We start from the raw sequence: 19256 nt of genomic DNA, 5'->3' as shown, positions 1-19256 counted from the left end.
TAGCGAGTACAGCGAGTCTGTATTATTGAGTTTGGAGCAGGCGGCAGGCCAGTTTGTCAGAGGGTGCGCCCAATGCCCTCCATTTCCTCTCAGCCACCTTGCACTTGCGTATAAGGGTGACAAGGGCAGAATCGTACCAAGAGTTGCACTTGGATTTGGGCTTCAAGCGGATCCTCATGATAGGGGCAAGGACATCAAGAGTGTTAGAGATAGAGAGATGAAGGTTAGATAGAGCTGTGTCAGGGTGGGTGTCAGCCAAAGGTGCAGAAGGAGAGAAAGTAGCGGCAAAAGCCTCAACTGACACACGCTTCATGGGTTGGATGACCGAGAAGTTAGGTGGCAGTGATGGAGATGTCTTGGCTTGAGGGGTAGAGAAAGGTGAGAGGAAAGGAGAACGGGATCACTCCAGAGAGAGGAGTGGTGAGAGAGTTAGAGAAGGGGAGGTCTGAGGAGATCAGAATCTGTGTGTGCCCTTCAGAGTGAGTCGGGCCAGAGGGGAAAAAAAAGAATTATATATGAGATACATTACTCACCATAATCGTATTTCTGATGCTTGTATCTGCTTAGATTCACATGCTGTGCATAGGCCGACATCTAGTGGAAGTTGCAGAGTATTACAGTTTGTTTTTCGAAACTCGAAAATGGGCGTCGACACAGGGTGTGCCAGTGGTCACTGCAGAGTATTGCATTTTGTTTTTCGTAGTCGAAAAAGGGACGTCTTCAAGGTGTGTCTGTAACACTATCCCTATAGTGACGTGCAGTGTACCCACAATCCCTCGCGCGTCGAGGTCTCTCTGTTTGTATTTTTTCTGCCCTGAGGGAGCCTATTAGACGTGAGTGAGTACAGAAAAGAGAGAGAGATAAAGGATGTCTATGTTCCTCCCATCCGAGCGGGGAGGAAGGGTAGGCGCACGTGAATCTAAGCAGATACAACCACCTTTTACGGTAAGTAATGCATTGTCTTCTGATGTTTGTTAATCTGCTTAGAATCACATGCTGTGCATAGACTAGCAAGCAGTACCCAGAGTTGGAGGTGGGTTGTGAGAAGGAACAGTAGAAAAAAGATGTATTAATACTGCTTGTCCCACCTGGGAATCAGATCTAGAGTGGGCATCTAGACAGTAGTGTTTTGTAAATGTGTGTACAGAACTCCAGGTTGCTGCTTTGCAAATGGACTCAAGAGGGACATTTGCAATTAATGCTATGGAAGCCCCAGTGCCTCGAGTAGAATGTGCTCTCGGCTTGAAGGGTAGTTCTCGCTTAGCAAGAGTGTAACAGAAAGTGATGCATTGGACAATCCATCTAGATATAGTGGATTTTGAAACTGCATCTACTCCTCTTCCTGCTGCCACCGAGACAAAGAACTGATTAGTCTTTCTCAGAGGTCTAGTTCTTTCCATATAAAACATGACGGCTCTGCACACATCCAGTGTATGCAGGCTCCTTTCTCCCAAATTTGAAGGGTTTTGAAAGAACGTTGGTAGTTCTATTGACTGGTTGACATGGACTTTAGAAATTAATTTTGGTGCAAACCTAGGGTGTGGGCATAGAACTACCTTATCCTTGTGAACTTTTACAAAGGGGTCTAGTATAGAGAGCGCTTGTAGTTCACTCACTCTCCTAATGGAGGTGATCGCTATTAAGAAAGCAGTTTTAAGAGAGGTTTTTAAGGGATGCTTTGTGCATGGGTTCAAAGGGTGAGCCCATAAGCCTGGTAAGTACCACATTTAGGTCCCATCCGGGAGCTGGGTTAGCTATAGGAGGGTGTATTCTCTTTACTCCCTCCATGAAGGCTTTAATAACTGGGACTTTCCACCATGACACTTGGAGTTGAGAAGTGGTGTATGCGGAAAGTGCAGCTAGATGAACTTTAATAGAATTAAAGACCAGACCTGAGTCTAATAAGTGAGTGAGGTAATCTGTGTGGGAGAGCAGTGAACAGGGTTGATGCTCTTACCCTTACACCAGATGACGAATCTCTTCCACTTGCTAGAATAGCAGTAACCAGTGTTAGGTTTTCTAGCCTCCCTAAGAATGTCCATGCTTAGCCAGGCTGCTAAGTTCATGGACTGTGGGCATGGGTGTATCGTCTTGCCGCTGTCCTGCGACAGCATGTTGTACGGGCAGGGTAGTTTTACCGGTGGAGATAGAGACATCTCCATCAGGTAAGCGAACCATGGCTGCCGGGCCCACATAGGGGCCACTAGTAGTATGGTGACTGGTTCCTGGTGCATCGTGTGCACTATCTTGTTGAGAAGGGGAGTCGGGGGGGAAAAGCGTAAACAAATTTCCCTGACCATGTTATCCAGAGACCGTTCCCCTTGGATCGGTTCTGGGGGTACCTGGAGGCGTAATCTTGGCATTGGGAGTTCTCCAGAGTTGCGAACAGATCTATTTCTGGGAATCCCCATTGTGTGAAAACGTCGAAGACGATGTCTTCTTGTAGCCGCCATTCCTACTCTGCGGGCAGAGGGAAGTCTCTGCTGAGTTTGTCTGCTAGCAGATTGAGTTCCCCTGGTACATGTTGTGACAACAGGAACATGTTGTGTTTGAGAGCCCACTTCCAGATGCTCTGGGACAGCTTGGACAGTCCTGGAGAGTGAGTGCCCTGTGCTTGTTCAGGTAGTACATGGCTGTGGTGCTGTCTGTGAGGACCATCACTGTCTTCCCTTGCAGGTGTGCCTGGAAAGCCTTCAGTGCCTTGAAGACCGCTAGCAGCTCCAGCAAGTTTATGTGTTTGGACGCTAAACTCAGAGTCCAAACTCCATGTGCAGTCTGATGGGATAGGTGACCCCCCCCATCCTGTGAGGGAATGCGTCTGTGGTTAGAGTGGCTTCCACTGCGGGGGTGGCTATTGGTTTCCTATTAACAGGTTTTCCTTCGATCACCCCCGTAGCAAGAGAACCAAGGCTTGCGAGACCACCACTAGATCGTCCCATTGTCCGCTGGCCCGACACCACTGGTTGCATTGGGCGCAGGCGCGCGTGAGGTACCAAATATATACATGACGGCATCATTCCTAGCAAACGCATTGCTTTGCGTACCGTCACCTCTCGACCGGCCACATATTGAGGGATCTGAAACAGCGTATTTTGGACCCTCTCATTGGAGGGGAAGACAAGACCGTCCTTTGTTTGAATTAGACCCCCTAGGAATTCTTTGATCTGGATGGGGTCTAGGCTGGACGACTTCTCGTTGATGGAGAAGCCCAGATGGAACAAAAGGTACACAGTCTTTTGGGTATTTGAGCAGCATGTCTCGTAAGAATCCCCTGTTATGAGCCAATCGTCGAGGTAAGGGTATACTGGGATGGACAACCTGCGCAGGCGAGCCGCTGCCACTGCCAGTACTTTCGCGAATACCCTTGGTGCTGACGCTATGCCGAAGGGTAGCACTCTGAACTGGTAGTGTTTGCCCTCTATCATGAACCAGAGGTATTTTCTGTGCGCTGGCAACATTAAAATATGAAAAGTATGCATCTTTCATGTCCAGTTTTGTCCCTGTGAAAGCAGGGGGATTACTTCCTGTAAGGTCACCATACGAAATTTTTGAGGTTTGACAAATTTGTTTGCTGGGCGCAGATCTAATACAGGGTTTATGGTTAAGTCCTTTTTGGGTACAAGGAAGTACACTGAATAAATACCTTCCGTTACCTGTGATAGAGGCACGACCTCTATTGCTCCTTTTAGTGGCAGTAGTTCTACTTCTTGAAGAAGGATGGCGAGGTGCTCCGGTGATAGGCGTCGTCCCCTTGGGGGTCTGTACGTGGGGGACCGACTGAATTCTATGCAGTAACCGCGGGCTATAGTTCACAATACCCAGCGTTCTGATGTTATTCCCTCCCATGCTGGTAGGAAAGATGTTAACCTGCGCCCGACCGGCGATTCATGGGAGGGGACCCGAACCTTCGGGTCATTTGGTGTTGGTAGTCGGGGGAATCTCTGGGAGTGGGGCCCCGACCTCTACCCTTGACACGGCATTGTCCTCTTTGAGTGTATTGGCCTCTGGTTCCCTGAGTTGAGGACCAGTTGCCTGCAGTGTACTGCTGTTGTTGTTGACGCTGGCCTCGAAAAAAAGCGTTTGTTGCCGAATCCTCGCTTATTGGGAGGCCTTGAGATCTGGTCTAAAGTCTTTAGGGTGTCGAAATCCTTCTTCGCGGTCTCCAGTGCGTCGTCCACCGCTTTCCCAAAGAGGTTAGAATCCTCGATTGGTTTGTTTATGAGTGACGCCTGGGTCTCTGGCTTAAAACCTGAGTTGCGGAGCCAGACATGACGCTTCAGAAGTATCCCCTGGACTAAAGAAAGGCCAGCCGTTCCTGCAGCATCAAGTGTGTTTTTAATGATGCTCTGGTTAACCAGAGTTCCTTCCGTTACAGTGGTTAACAAGCGAGTTTGTAAGGGCTCAGGGACTTCCTCGAGGTCTTGGTGTAACTTCCCCCATTGGGCATCAGCATAACTTGCCAGTAAGGTATTATTATTGGCAATTCTGGTGGAAAAATCTGCTGAGGCTGTAATTCTCTTACCCAGGGCGTAGAGTTTCTTTCCTTCCTTGTCCGGGGGTGCTTTGCTAGTTGATAGCGGAACCCCTGCCCTTTTCCTTGTGGTAGTTCCCACCAAGGAATCTGGTATTGAGTGACCCTTAATGTATAAGGGTCCGAAGGAGAGGGAGTAAAAAGTTTTTCAATTCTTGGGTTGACCCCTCTAACCAACGCAGGTCTAGACAGCGATGGGATGATTTGTCTCTTAACTGAGGCGGAGGAGGAGAATGGTCTGGCTAGTGGGAGGTTTTTCCTTAATGATTTTTTCTACAAAATCAATATCGGGAGTAATTTCCCCAATTTCAATTTCAAAGTGCGCTGCTGCTTTCCGTAGTAGCGCGTTGAAAGTGGGTTGGTCATCTATAGGTGACGGGTTCCTGACCGGTGTGGTTTGAGGAGAGGAAAGGTTCAGGATCTCAGGGTCTGTAGACGCTGTTGGGGACTGCCAAGGCTGTGAGCCAGCTTCATCTGGGTCTTCTTCAAAGCCCCCCCCACATATGTCAGGGTTTTCCTCAAAACCTTCTTCGAGGTTCTGTTAGTCTTCACTATTTAAGAACTCCTCATCCTCTTGGTAGTGAGAGTCTTCTTTAGTGAGGTCATAAGTATTAGTCTCCTCTTGAAGGGGTTCAAATAGTCTAGGCTATTTAGCCCTGGGGTCCTCATGAAGTACCTCCCTTGGCCTCTTGGGAGTTTTATGTTCAGGAGTGGACATAAATCTATCCAGCTTGTCCATACATGATTGGAATTTCTCAAATGTCCAATGTGGTAACCAAGAACGGTCTGGAGGCGAAAAGGGAGGCTAGATCTGTCCCATAACGTCGAGGATAAAGTCCCTTTGCCTTCTGAGAAACCTTCTCGTAGGCTAAGGCCTTCCTTCGACGGCGGGAGCGGTCACTGCCTCCCTTCCGGCATTCTCGGTGTCTCCCTGGCCTCGTGAGCAGGGTTTGGCAAACTATACGAGCCAAGCCCTCGACGATTAATTTCTCCATCGAGGGTACGTCTGGCATTGTGCTGGGCGGTGCTGAGTCTCTTTCGGCGACGGTCGCACTCTTACGAGGCGCGTCGCCTGGCATTTTGGTGGTAGCGCCCTTGTCTGCAGGTAGCCCAGTCGCTAGTCGCGTCTGCGGTGGCGGGGAGGGCTTGCGACCCTTACGGTCGGCAGAGGACGCTGGTGGGGCCGGCGTCTCCGTTGGCGCTAGGGCTTTCTTCGTCTTCTACGAAGAAGTGCTGTGGATTGTGTGCTTATGTTTATGTTTTCTGCGTTCGTCAGTGTCGCCGGGGTGTTCATCCCCATAAGTAGGGTGTGAGCCAAACTTGTCGGGGCCGGAGACAGACGGTGAGGAGCGAGTACGCTCCCTAGAGAGGTCTACAATCTCCAAAACGGAGGACGGGTTATCACTGTCCTTATCACACTCGGCGGCGGCGGGTGAGGAATCAGCTCTAGACATAGCGTAGGCTGCCCACCTCTTTACCCTGCGGTCCTTTAAAGTTTTTGGGCGAAGAAGTTTACAGGCCGCACAGCCGTCCTCGTTGTGGTCGAGGGGTAAGCAACGGTTACACCGCTTGTGCTCATCTTTCCATGTGAATTTGCCCTTACAGCGTGGGCAAAATCTAAACAGAGTCCTCTCCATAGCTGAGGATATAATTAAAGGTGATAACGACCCCGAAGGAAAGGGCGTGAAAGAGAAAGGCATTCTTAGAAGAGAAAGAAATGTCCCACGACCCCCACTCTCCCTACTGTTTTAGGCCGGCGAGGCTGGGCCACGTGTTCGGCAGCGCCGAAGGATCTCCTCTGTCTAAATCACCGCCGTCGTTCTTACTCGGTGGTGAAACAGCTTCGCCGTCGAAGGAGGGATCTAATGTAATGTATAATAAATAAATAACGACCAAAGGGTCGAGTAAATGTTTTGTGATTTCTCTGAAACGAGCTCTGCATTAAGGCGACCAATATCTGGGCGGAAAAAACAATCTGAGGGACCTCGACGCGTGAGGGATTGTGGGTACACTGCACGTCACTATAGAGATAGTGTTACAGACACGCCTTTTCGAAGTCCCCTTTTCGACTACGAAAAACAAAATGCAATACTCTGCAGTGACCACTGGATGTCGGACTATGCACAGCATGTGATTCTAAACAGATTAACAAACATCAGAAATATATATATGATACATTACTCACCGTAATCATATTTCTGATGCTTGTATCTGCTTACATTCACATGCTGTGCATAGCCCGTCATCTAGTGGAAGCTGCAGAGTATTAGTAGTTGTTTTCGAAACTCGAAAAGAGATGTCGACAGTGCGTGCCAGTAATATTATCCCTAGTGTGACGTCCCCTGTACCCATGATCCCTCACGCGTGTAGGTTCGTCAGATTGTATTTTTTCTGACATGAGGTAGCATGAAGAGTAGCGCGAGTACAGTTGTATCCAAGCAGATACATATCAGACCAGCTCATAAGCATCCATGCGCCTTCTCTCCGAGGGGAGGAAGGCTGGGTCGCATGTTAATCTAAGCAGATACAAGCATTAGAAATATGATTACGGTGAGTAATGCATCCCTTCTGAGGCTTGTGTAATCTGCTTAGATCACATGCTGTGCATAGATTAGCAAGCAGTGGAAGAAGAATGAGGTGGGATACGAGAACGTTCATGAGCGAATAAATGTCTTAGAACCGCTTGTCCCACTTGCGTATATGTCATGGAATGAGTATCAATGCAGTAGTGCTGAGTGAAAGTGAGCTCCATGTAGCTGCCTTGCAAATACAGTCTATGGATACATTTGCTATGAAAGCCAGAGTGGCTCCTGTACATCTTGTGGAGTGAGCCCTGAGCGTAAAAAAGGCAGTATTTTAGCTGATAGGGAATAGCACAATTGGATACATAAAGGCGACCTCTGCCCAGCTCAAATTATAAAAGATGCTGCAAGAAATCTCGCGCCTTTCATATCTAAACTGATCAATGCCTCCTTCTCATCTGGTACTATTCCTGCTAACCTGAAACAATCTTGGGTACTACCACTTCTAAAGACGCAAGCTTTAGACTCGCTTATTCCCAACAACTACCGTCCCATCACAACGGTACCATTCTTACTCAAAATACTTGACAAGGTAGCGTACACCCAGATTCAAAAATATCTTGAAATGTATAAGCTCCTGGGAGCAAGACGGTCTGGTTTTCGCCCAGTACATGGGACGGAAACTGCCCTTAACTTAAAAACACAGGTTGATGAGTTGAAAGATAATGGCAAAACAGCCCTCCTCCTACTGCTAGATCTCTCTGCTGCGTTTGACCTTGTGGATCATAAGGTCCTCTGTAGTCACTTGGATTCAGCAGCTCACTTTTACTCAGAGGCCATGAGATGGATAGAATCATTCCTGAGTGATAGAACTATGAGGGTCTTCTCCCCATCGGCAGTGGCGGACCCTGTCCCTATCACGTGTGGTGTACCCCAGAGCTCTTGTGTCTCCCCTACATTATACAATATATTCACCAAGCCTTTGTTCGATGATCTGGACCTTCTGGGTATCACCCACACTAACTATGCAGATGATACTCAGATTTTCCTCCCACTTTCTGTGGATTATGACAAGGACTCAGCGTTGGTGAATAGAGTGTATCTCATCATCTAAGCATAGATGGCTACTCACGGTTTATGCCTGAATAATGATAAGACATAGTTGATTATCCTGGGTACCCACCTTAACCTGAAGAAAGTAGGCCATGAATATTCTTCATTCACTATCGATGGAAATATCATTAGAGGAGCAAAGGAGGTAAAAACCCTTGGCTTTTACCTTGACTCGACCATGTCCTTCGACAAACACGTGAAATCTCTGGCCTCCACCAATGCCTACACCTGTAAGCTTATCAGGGCAGGCAAACCATTCCTTTCGAATGACAGTTGTATGATCCTGGCCAGAGCACTAACACTCTCTAGGCTAGATTACTGTAATGCTCTATATAGTGGCGCTAATAAAGCCATTATCCAGAGGCTACAAACACTCCAAAATAACGCCTTAAGAGCTGCACTAGGCGTGAAGAAAAGAGAACACATCTCTGCAATTAGACGCCAATACAAGTGGCTATCTACCCATAATAAAATTCTGCTAAAAATGGCCTCAATCACCCACAAAGCACTAAACAATGCTTCCCCTAGCTACCTTGTAGACAGACTACACAGAAGAACGTCCATCAAACCCACGAGAGCCAGTAATGCAAATTGCCTTATGGTACCGAGATTCAGACTTACTAAGATCGGCAGTAATAGCTTTTCCGTGAAGACATCCAAACTTTGGAACTCCCTGCCTCACTGGCTCAGAGTAGATCAACCGTACTTACACTTCAGAAGTAATTATATCAACCTGCTCAATTCTATTGACCACTAGATTGTGCCACTGCATTACCTTCACCGAGGCTGCCTCAACCCAGCCCTATTACATTGTAAAATTTGCTTTGGTGTCCTACCTGTACACAACCTGCTTAACTTGTTCACTTGTATATATGTCTTATTGTGACCGTACCTGTAATTATATATGTCCTACTGTGACCATACTTTTAACTATGTAAGCCTTGCATCTTCTTACTGCTGCGCCCTGTTACCCCCGGGTCTGGTGACCATCAGAAATAAATAAACAAACATCCTCTGACTATCCACCTAGAGATGGCATTCTTAGAAATGCAGTCACCTTCTCTGTCTGGCGCTATGGAGACAAACAATTGATCTGTTTTTCTTAGCGGTCTGGTCTTGGCTACGTAGTAGAGGACCGCTCTCCTTACATCTAGTGTGTGGAGTTTCACCTCAGCTGAGCTGTTGGGTTCCTGGAAGAAAGTTGGTAGCTCAATAGACTGGTTTAGGTCAAATTTGGTTGTCTTTGTGTACAACAAAGAAAGGTTCTTGCACTGACAATGCTTGAATTTAACTCACTCTGCTTAAGAAAGTGATAGCCACTAAGAAGGCAGTTTTATAAGTCAGGTGTTTGAGACTAGACTTGTGCATAGGCTCGAAAGGGGGTCACATGAGCTTGATGAGTACCGCATTGAGGAGCCAGCCTGGCGGCGGGTAAGAACTTGGAGGGTGGAATATCTTTACTCCTTCCATAAATGCCTTGATGACCGGTACTTTCCACCATGAGACCTTATGAGAGGTTGTGTAGGCTCACAAAGCCGCCAGGTGGACTTTTAGGGAGTTGAATACTAACCCTGCATCTAGCAAATGGAGCATAGAAGTAAGAGTACATTCTATGGGATTGATCTGTTTAGACTGGCACCAAATTACGAATCTTCTCCATTTGTCAAAGTATCAGTGCCTAGTGTTTGGTTTTCTTGATTCTTTCAAGATATCCATGCATCTTTGTGGCAGGTTGAGATGTCCGAACTCTATGACCTCAGGAGGTATGCTGCTGAGCTCATTGAGTGCGGCTGCGGGTGCACTGTTAGTCCCTCGTTCTGGGTGAGTAGATTATACTGGCACAGGAGTTTGATGGGATCGCACATTGCCAGTTTGAGCAGATGTGGATACCATGGTTGTCTTGCCCACGTAGGAGCAACTAGCATAAGTGTCATCAGTTCCTTGTGTATCTTGTTCACCACCTTCCTCATGAGAGGTGTTGGGGGAACAGCGTAAACAAATTTCCCTGACCAGTTCATCCATAGGGCGTTCCCCTTGGAGCCTGGCTGGGGGAAACTGGACGCGAAGTCTGGGCATTGGCTGTTTTCGCTTGTGGCGAATAAGTCTATACTGGGGAAACCCCATTTAGAGAAGAGGTGTTCTACGACTCCTTCGTGTAGACGGCACTCGTGTTCCTCTGGTAGGGGGATCTCTGCTCAATGAGTTTGCTAGAGAGTCGAGTTCCCCTGGAACATGTTGTGACGTTTGAGTGCCCATCTCCAAATTTGCTGCGCAAGTCTGGACAGCTTTGGAGAACGTGTGCCCCCCCGTTTGTTGATATAAAATATTGCTATAGTGCTCTCTGTTAGGATCTGCACAGATAGGTTTGTTAAATGGGGTTTGAATGCCTGGAGGGCTTTGAATAATGCCAGAAGTTCCAGCAGATTGATGTGGTTCTGAGCTACAGTGTGAGACCACAAACCCTGAGCTGTGTGGTGAAGGTAGTGTGCCCCCCCACCCCACCAGTGAAGCGTCTGCCGTGACAACCGAATGTACTTCTGGATCGTAGAAGGGTTTTCCTTTCGTTAGATTTTCCCTTGTCCACCAGCGAAGATTTTGTACAAGTGTTGGCGAAACGACCACTAGATAGTCCCACTGACCACTTGATGAGATCATTGCTTTGCCAACTACTCCTCGCGTCAGGTACCAGGTAAATGCAAGATGCCATCATGCCTATTAAACGCATAGCTTTGGGCACCCTTATCTGGCGGTATTTGCAGTAACACATTTTGTAATCTTTCCTCTGATGGAAAGACCAACCCCCCCCCCCCCCTGTGTTTAAGACAGCACCTAGGAATTGTTATGAAGTGCTTGGCACTAGGCTTGACTTTTTCTCATTGATGGAGAATCCCAATTGAAAGAGGAGGTTGATTGTTCTCTGAATGTTTTCTCTACAAATCAGGGGGCATTCCTCTGTAATGAGCCGGTCGTCCAGGTAAGGGTACACTGGGATTGCTTCCCTTTGCAGGTGCACTGCCTCCACCGCCAGTACCTTTGTGAATACCCTTGGAGGCAAGGCTATTCCAAAGGGCAACACCTGGAATTGGTAGTGCTGGTTCGCTATCTTGAAACGCAAGAATCTTTTGTGCGCTGGGAACATTGAAATATGAAAATAGGCATCTTTGATATCCAGTGTTGCCATGTAATCCCCCTTTTTTAGTAGAGGGATTACCTCTTGTAGTATAGTCATGCAGAACTTTTGTGGCTTGACATACTTGTCTGCAGGACGCAAATCTTTCTTTGGCACAAGGAAGTACGTTGAATAAATACCCCTGTTTACCTGGTTGGCCGGGACAACTTCAATGGCGTCCTTTAATAGAAATGTGGCTATCTCTTCAAGAAGGATACGCTGTTTTTCTTCTGAGTGGATTTTCTGCCGTGGGGGGTGGTCGTGGGGACGTTGGAGAAGTTCTATACAGTATCCGCCTGCTACAGTGGACAGCACCCATCTGTCTGAGGTGATCGCCTCCCATGCGTGGGTGAAGCTGGAAATGCGTCCTCCTACAGGAGAAGCATTGGAGGGCACCAGAAGCAGAATGTCACTGCTTCTGAGGTGGTGTGCCACCTCGAGCAAGGCCTCTGCCCCGACCACGACCTCTGCGTTGTCCTCTACGATAGCCTTGTGAGGATTGGCCTTGATTATTTCCCCAGTAGGAACACTGACCTTGACTGTAGCTGGATCCTCGTTGAGAGTTTTGGCCTCGAAAATGGCAAAAATTGTCATTACACCCTCTGTCCGGAAAGACTTGTTGGTGAGTTGACCAAATGATTTAAATGCGTCATACCCGTCCTTTGCTGTTTTAAGGGTGTCTTTGACGGCCTTACCGAAGAGCATTTTAGGTTCAACAGGCATGTTTATTAGGGTGGCCTGCGTTTCTGGTCTAAAACCTGACTGGCGCAGCAGCGCATGTCTTTTAATAACAGTCCCCTGCGCAATGACCCTTCCGGCACTGTCCGCCGCGTAAAAGTTGGTCTTAAGAACACAGTTAGACACTACCCTCCCATCTGCAGCCACCTGTGCTAGCTGGGACTTCAGTGGCTCTGGGGCAGATGAAAGTAAAGCCGACATTTCTTCCCACTTGTGGCAGTTGTAACTGGCGAAAAGTGTTGCATTGTTTGCTATTCTGGTTTAATAAACCGCATAGGATGCAACCTTTCTACCCATGGCGTAAATCCTTTTGCTCTCCTTATCAGGTGGAGCCCAAGAGGAAGCACGGGGTGTGCCCGCTCTTTTTCTAGTTGTAGTCACAACTAAATAGTCTGGCTTCAGTTGCCCTCTAATATATAATGGGTGTGAAGGTGCATGTCTAAATAATTTCTCTACACGTTGGTTTATAGCCTGTGTGAGATTATGGGCCTTTAAAGATGGTTGTATTCTGCGCTGCACTGACTTCAGTAGCAGGATAAACTGGACCCCTGTCTTTTTGTCCCCAAGGATTTGTTCTGTAGAATCTTTATCCTCCTGTACCTCCTAGGTGTCAATCTGAAAGTGGTCAGCCGCCTTGGCTAGTAACTCATTGAAGAGAGGTTGATTATCAGTAGGAGAATCGACAACTAGAGTGTCTTGATTAAGAGGGGAGACTATAGAGTACATATTGGCTTCTTGGTCAGCCTCTTGGTCCCCATCATCCCCATAACAAGGGTCTGCTGTATCCTCATCACCAAATTGAGGGTCAGTTGCCTCTACAAAAGAGATCTTCGTGGTCTGATTCTGGGTCATAAAGATCTATGACTGTACTCTGTAATGGAACATTAGTACGAGACCTCTTAGAAGGGGCTTGAGTAGGTAGAGCAGAGGCTTGTGAACCAGAGGGAGCTGGGGTGGGGGGATTGGGTGGAGTGTAAACTCTGAAAGTAATCAGGGTTTTTCTCATAAAATTGGCCATAAAGGTCATTCTTCTCATCACTCCGTCTATGTCTTGAGAAGACCATTCTTTGGAACTTGGGATAACCACATGTTGCGGGGAAAGTCCTAAGTCCTCATCTGTGGGAGGTAATATTCCTTGAGAGATATAGGCCTAGATTCTCTAGGTTTCTCTATGGGCCTGGATTCTGTAGGTCTTTCCTTTGATGGGTTGTAAGAGGGCTTTTCTCCCTATGGGGTGTTTTAGAGGATTTCTTGTGATGTTTACCCCCCTGGGACCCAGAGGTGTGTTTAACCACCTTTTTGGGGCCTACTACTTGATCTGACGCTGAGCGTGGATCTTCGGATGGGGGAAGGGACGAGTCTTCGGCCACGGAGGATCAACCTTCAGAGGGAGTTTCACGAGCGACATCATTGCTGTCTTTTGACGGTTGGGCCCTGTCAGGTGCTGATCTTGAGCGAGATTGCCCAGAGGACCGGGACTCAGCGGACCTTTCCATGGGTGTCGAACGCTGTCGATCACTCGACCCATGTGTCGAGTCTCGACCTGGGCTTATATGCTTAGTGGTGTGCGTCTTTGTAGCGCTTCCGCCGCTGGGTGTAGTCCCCACAACATGGCCGCTGGCCTGTCTTCCAGGGTCGGGGGCCTGAGCTTGGGTAGCCGGATCTACCCAGTCAGCCTCGCCGTACGAAACGGCGGCGTTGCTGCCATCACTGAAAGCGCCTTCTACTACCTCCGTGGCCTCGAGTTGCCTGGCGTAGTGGGCCCAGCGTTTTGTGGAGCGGTCCTTTAAAGTCTTGGGCTTGAAGAGCCTACACTCTCGACAAGATGTTTCGACGTGGTCTCTTGGGAGACATAAGTTACAGACTGAATGCTTGTCGACCCACACACATTTACGATTGCACTTGGGGCAGAATTTAAATGGGGTCTTGTCCATAACTACAAACTATGACAGCTGGTTGAAAGTAATGTAGAAAAAGGGGCATATACACCCTAAAATGACCTCCCCCCTCTCTCCCTACTGTCTGGGCCGAGGCCCGGGGCGGCCTTCCAAAGCCGAATGGTCCGTTTCGACAGGTAGTTTTCTTTGTCTTCACTGGTGTGATGTTTCGTTAGTCGGTGAAGTAAAGGATAGAAAGAATGAACTATCGATAATTGAAATAAGTCAATGGCTTTACACCGAAAGAGGAACTCCGCTATATGCGTCCATCTAGAATGGCGGAAAAAAACAATCTGAGGGACCTCGACACGTGAGGGTTCATGGATACCGTGTGGATGTCACACTAGGGATAGTATTACTGGCATGCCCTGTCGACATCCCTTTTTGAATTTCGAAAACAACAACTGTAATACTCTGCAGCTTCCACTAGATGTCGGCCTATGCACAGCATGTGATCTAAGCAGATACATTACGTTACACGCCGTAATCGTATTTCTGATGCTTGTGGATCTTCAGGTCTCCGAGGAGGAGTTGAGAGGTAGAGGGAAGGAGGGGGGAGGAGGAGAGGCGAGCCCACTCACAGAGGAAGGGGGCGACCTGGACAGGCAGCCTGTAGATAGTGGCCACAAAGAGAGAAAGACAAGGAGTGATAGAAAGCATGGAGGCAAGGCATTCAAAGGAGGAGTCGTCCTGCATAGGAATGATAGAAGCAGTGATTCACTACAGGAAGATCAAGGCTACACTCCCACTGGGACAGTTGGTTCGGAGAGGATCTTGTAGCCATCAGGAAGGAGTGTGTCAAAACTTGACAGAGCTGGCTGTGAACCAAGTCTCGGTGAGACGGAGTACATCCAAATCAAGTTCATCCAGGAGACAGCAGATGTCAGGAGTGTTTGATAGCAGAGCGAGAGTTGAGAGTAGCGATGTGGAGCAGGTTGCACACTTTGAAGGACTTCTGTGGAGAAGTACAGGTCAGAGGCACACCCTGTGGAAGTGTTGGAGGTGCCCGAGGATGGGCAGAAGAGGGAGGTGGAGAAAGCAAGGTAGTCAGGGAGGAGAAAGAGGGTGCTAGAGAGGCAGTGTAGGAAGGAGGCAACACAGTGGCCAGAGAAGCAGCAGAGGGTGCCGTAGAGCCGGCAGAGGAGCCAGAGAGGGGAAAGAAGGGATAGCAGGAGAGGAAGGGAAGTTAATAAGGTGTGTGAAGCGTCTATCAAAGAGGAGGAGGTTGGCCTGAGGGCCCTGGACCAAGACGGTGCCATTTAAGTAGACATTAAGGATGGTCTTGGGGGAGTGGAAAAGGGCCAGGAGGGCCTCCCAACTAGTGCCACCATTAATGGGAGAAGAGGAAAAAGGAGAGAGAACAGAGATTATATGGGGGTCCACAGGCATGTAGAGGTTATGACACAGAGGATGTCGGTAAGGGTCTGTCTGGTGGAAGCACTGGTGTAGGTATCAGCGATAGGGAGGCATTAGTTGGAGACCGGGATATCCGTTTTGAGCTTCTTCCTGCCAGACCTAGTGCAAGGGATAAGATAGTTGATAGAAAAGCAGTTCAACAAGATAGGCGAGACAGAGAGCAACAGACGGCGCAAAGAGGGAGAAGATCGGGGTTGCGGGGGGTTGAGGGGACAAAGCAGGGGAGGGGGTCCACACAATGGACAAGAAACAACAGACCAGAGAAGTCCAATGCAGTCACCAGCAAAGTACAGCTCACATTAGCGAACCAAGAAGAAAAAGGATGCAGATGCAGAGAACCAACGCAATGCAACAATGCACAGCAGGGGACCTAAAAGGGAAGAAAGAAAAAGGACCAACAACAAAGCACAGAGCACAGCAGGGAATCTAGATTGGAAAAAGCAGGCAGTATAGAGGGGCGCAAGAACCGTGGGGAACAGCAAATATAAGAGCAAAGGAGAACAGCACAAAAAAAAGAGCAAAGGAGGACGCACAAAGTCGATCACAAAAGGAACCTAGGAGTAAAGAATGAACACAAATAGGAAAGTCAGCAATGCAATGTAAGCAATAAACGTCAAGAACAGTACACAAAAGAAATCAAGGGAGGGAGAGAACGGAGATGGGAGGGTAATGGGACAGCAGGGGATGCAGGGACCTAAGATGCAAGGGAGCGCTGCACCTAGGATAAGGGGGGTGCTCACAGACAAGTAGAGAGGGAACCTGCGCGGCCTGCGTTGAGGGGGCACCCCCGGCCTAAGTGGCGACGGAAACGTATGCGGCATAATTTGCAAGGGGGTGCACACAGCCTAATTTGCAAGGGGGCGCACGCATATGTTTTTTGCTGCATGGTAATAGGGGTCAATTTGCAGCAATTCTACTTCCAGGGACAGATTCTGGAGCACCAGAAACAAGTACTTGTGCTCAATGTGCGGTAAGCATGATTAACTGGTGGACCATCTAACTAATGATATATTTGCTCCACTGCTCGGAGAATGAGAGTGCAGGTATGTGTGTGTTCCCGGTCTAGAGGAATGAGACAAAGCAGTTACTGTGTGGGCGTTCTGCTAACCTCCAAACTCTCCCCTAACCCCCACACCCACATCAGTGACAGTGAGAACCTCAATTTCCCAGGCTATATGTTCATGCATATGTTTATGCTGTGGAAATGTAAAGGATGGCCTCTGATCTTGTGTGAACTGATATATTTGCGAGGATGGGACCTTTAGCACTCCGGAAACGATCCTTTTGGATCCCTACATTTTCGATATGCCTCTTCAGGTGAAATAAGTGAAAACTTAAAATTACAAAATCCACACAGTAAAAGCTGTGACTGCCTCTTAGTGAGGACATACTAGGACATACTATGGGGTCTTCCAAATGTCTAACAACTTCCTGCTTTCTTCTTGGGACCCTCCCTTCAACTGTAGGACTACTGAAAAGGTAGAGGAGTGCACGAGTGTGCACACAGGATGCTCTGCAGCACTGACTGGACACTTGTTTTCTTGTTCCGGTTTGTGGGAATAAGATACAACTCAGTGATGTTCTGCAAAAACTTCAAGTGTAATGATTTGTACTTAATATTTATATAGTGGCTGGGTTGTTCTCACATGTTCTTGTTAAGACATGCAAACACTTGTAATGACTGCCATGCAGCGAAAGGGCACAGCAGAGAAGAGAGCATGCCAAGAATGGCATGTTAATGTCACTACATGGACCTCACACATTGGCAAAGGCCGAACCAGTCCAACAATGATGATGCCCTGGAAAAACAACAAAGAGCTAGAACAGGTGAATGTAATGGCAGAGGAACTGCGATAATTCAGCTAGACACAAACCCAGCGCAAGGGCTGTGCTCCGAAAGAAAGAGGAATATACTGTGAGGAATCCCTGGGTATCGTCACCTCTCTCTAAGGTGGAGCCCCTTCCCATGAGGTCAGGGAGGTGAAGCCGCTACATGATAGAAACCTGGAGGGGGGGGTTGGGGGAGGGGACTCCTGGGAGGGACTCCTCCTATGGGACTCGGGATGACTATAGAGGAAGAACGCAGTATATTTCCCATCAATCCCTCTCACATAATCCTCCTTTACATGTGTCATGTACGTAGTAGAAGCAGTACTGAGACGAAGAAGAGGCAGGTCCACCTTAGAGAGAGCGTGCTGAGAAATACTGGGACGAGAAGGTTGGGCACAGGCACCAAGACCACTCCTCGAAACACTACCGAGCAGTAGTGTTTTACGAATTCCTATTGGCCAAGGTCAATAAAAAATAGAAGAGGGAAAACTAAGCAAGGAGTCAGACACTCCCAGAAGGAACCGCAAGCCTTAAGGACGTCCAGAGTGGAGCAGAGAGGAAGCCGCTGTCCGGGACGCGAGAACGGGAGCAGAGGCATCCCTAGCTGTTCTGCAGTACCCTGGCTGACTGGACAGCTGGAGGAGCAGAAGTCCGACAGAGCGAAGCCGTTGGACGACACGGTCGTGGAGCGACTCCACACCCGCCCAGCACCAAGCGCTGTGGAGTTGCTGCAGTGGTCACGCAAGCAGAGAGAGAGAGCGCGAGACGATGAGCAAAGCAACAGAAGTGCTTGCAACCAGTGAACAAGACCAGACAGACTCAAAAGGTACAAGGGCTGTTGGGAGAAGAAAGGAGGGCAAGAAAAGCTCGGAACTCCATACATAACTTTAGAGTCTGCCTTAAGTAATCTGAGACATGATAGTACCTGGCAGGATAGTTAATCAGGTCTATCATCAACGACATATAAAGACGAGGAAAGGGTCTGCGACCCGCAATGGAAGAAAAAGATCATCACATCCACTCTACCTCGTCGCAGTACCTGGCAAAGAAGTAATCCAGGTCTGCCAACACAGGCCTGGGACCCGTACCCAAAATAAGAGCTGAGCAGGGCCTGGGCAAGGAAGGTATTCTCCTAGCCTTCGTGAACCGTGGGAAAAAAACTGGGGAAGGCAGTCATTCCCCCTACTACAGTGAAACTGTAAAGCCAAGAGAAACCAGGGCAAGGGAGCCATATCTATTGGTGCTGTGTACTGTGAAGCCAAGAGAGACCAGTGGAAAGAAGCCATACACCCCAACCCCCCCTGGTGTTGTGTACTGTCAAGTCAAGCAGAAGAAAGCCTAGGGAAAGGAATCATTCTCCTGGTACAGTGAAAGTATTGAGAACAAGATACCTGGAGAAGGGAGACATTCTCCAGGATCCGAATAGTGAGAAAACGATAGGCAATAAGGAAAGATGTTTAAGTTGGAACAGAGAACTTTACAGCATCACAAGCTGAAACATTGTTTTGCATTTTGAAGGGATCGGAGACCTGGGGAAGGGAGTAATTCTCTCTGGGGAAGAACCCAGCTTCAATTGGAACTATAGTCCATCGTCCAGAAGAAGGTAGATATTCTTCTGGACCAAGAAGATCCACTACCACTTTAGTATTAGTTACAATTGTGAGGGACAGAACTAGGCATTTTGACACACGACGGTGGACACTTCATTTACTTATTTACTTGGACATTCTGACCAAACCCTTAGTTCCTTAGTGGAGGCAGGGAGTTGGGGAGAGATAGGTGTCCTCTTTATTTTGACTAAATAAAATTTGATGCCAACAATCATGCGACCTGTGTGTCAGTTTCTTTCATCTGCACCCTTAAACTACATACAGAACCAGTGAGCTGTCAATTAGTGGCGGGACAGGCAGTCAAGAGTGCATGAGGGTACAAACCCCTAATAAGTGGTCAAATAATGAATGTGGCTAATAGCAGTCAGTGTCTCTAAACACTGCCCTTCT

The 19256-nt window shown here is 48.2% G+C and overlaps 1 protein-coding gene across 13 annotated transcripts in view; it reads right to left on the bottom strand.

Moving 5' to 3' along the window:
• The window catches only part of CAMTA2 (calmodulin binding transcription activator 2), a 1813542-nt gene that overhangs the window by 810906 nt on the left and 983380 nt on the right, over positions 1-19256 (bottom strand). The window lies entirely within an intron of this gene.

This window comes from Ambystoma mexicanum, chromosome 1p, assembly GCF_040938575.1.
Source record: "Ambystoma mexicanum isolate Mex_15411 chromosome 1p, UKY_AmexF1_1, whole genome shotgun sequence".
Taxonomy (NCBI): Eukaryota; Metazoa; Chordata; class Amphibia; order Caudata; family Ambystomatidae; genus Ambystoma; species Ambystoma mexicanum.
Note: the sequence above shows the minus strand (reverse complement) of the source record. Positions and strands in the feature narration are given on the sequence as shown.